We start from the raw sequence: 1173 nt of genomic DNA, 5'->3' as shown, positions 1-1173 counted from the left end.
GGGAAGAAATTGTCAAAGCTCTCATGCTGTTCTTCAGGTTGTGGGAATATGTATACATGTATAAATGAAGTGTTTTTCTTTATTTAAAATATTTCCTTATTTAACAGTCTGATACTCACCTTTTCAAAATTGACATTCTTTATCAATTGCAGCACTGTGTGGGCTGCTGCAGGGAAAGGTGACTCCATCCCAGACAGACCCAACACAACCTCCACCTCTTATTCCATAACATTTGTGCCACACTCAGGTCCCACATAGTTCAGTATATAGATATTCTCATCACCATTGTTCTCTGTCCATTAAAGTATTTATACGTCTGTACTTCTTTCAATTCCATAGGCCTTTCCCCAAAATGTTCATAAAAACTGTTGATGTTTCAGCTTCATCTGTCAGAGTGGTCACTCAGGGCAAGTGAAGTTGATTTTCTTGACACCAGCACCAGCATAGCTCACGTCACTGTTGCACTTGCCCAGTTCCTTGTGTAGTTGACCTGTCATTGGTTCTGCAGTGTAAAGTATGTTTTGCACAGCTGGTCCAGTACAGACAGGCCCAAGGGCTACTGCATGAGCTATTTCTTTTTTGAGTTGTTCAAAGGCCTGTTGTTGCTCAGGGCCCCACTCAAAAGAGGAACTCTTTTGAGTCTCTTGATATAGAAGACTCACAAGCTGGCTATAGCCTGGAACATGCATTCTCCAAAATCCCACAAGGCCTAGGAAAGCTTGTTTCTTTTTTGCTAGTTGGCAGAGACATAATCATGATTTTGTTGATCACATCTGTCAGAATGTGGTGATGTCCATCCTGCCATTTTACCCCCAAGAACTGGATTTCCTGTGCGGATCCCCTGACCTTACTCTGTTTAATAGCAAAGCCAGCTCTCAGGAGAATTTGAATAATTTTCTTCCCTTTCTCAAAAACTTACTCTGCTGTGTTACCCCGTATGATGATATCATTGATGTATTGCAGGTGTTTAGGAGCATCCCCCTGTTCCAGTGTTGTCTGGATCAGTCCATGGCAAATGGTAGGGCTGTGTTTCCACCCCTGGGGCAGCCGATTCCAAGTGTACTGAATTCCCTGCCAAGTCAAAGCAAACTGTGACCTGCGTGCTACTGCCAGAGAGATGGAGAAAAATGCATTAGCAATATTGATTGTAGCATACCACTTGGCTGCCTTTGA

The sequence above is a fragment of the Oxyura jamaicensis genome, chromosome 1 (assembly GCF_011077185.1).
Source record: "Oxyura jamaicensis isolate SHBP4307 breed ruddy duck chromosome 1, BPBGC_Ojam_1.0, whole genome shotgun sequence".
NCBI classification, from domain to species: domain Eukaryota; kingdom Metazoa; phylum Chordata; class Aves; order Anseriformes; family Anatidae; genus Oxyura; species Oxyura jamaicensis.
The sequence above is the reverse complement of the archived record's forward strand: the minus strand, read 5'-3'. Positions refer to the sequence as shown.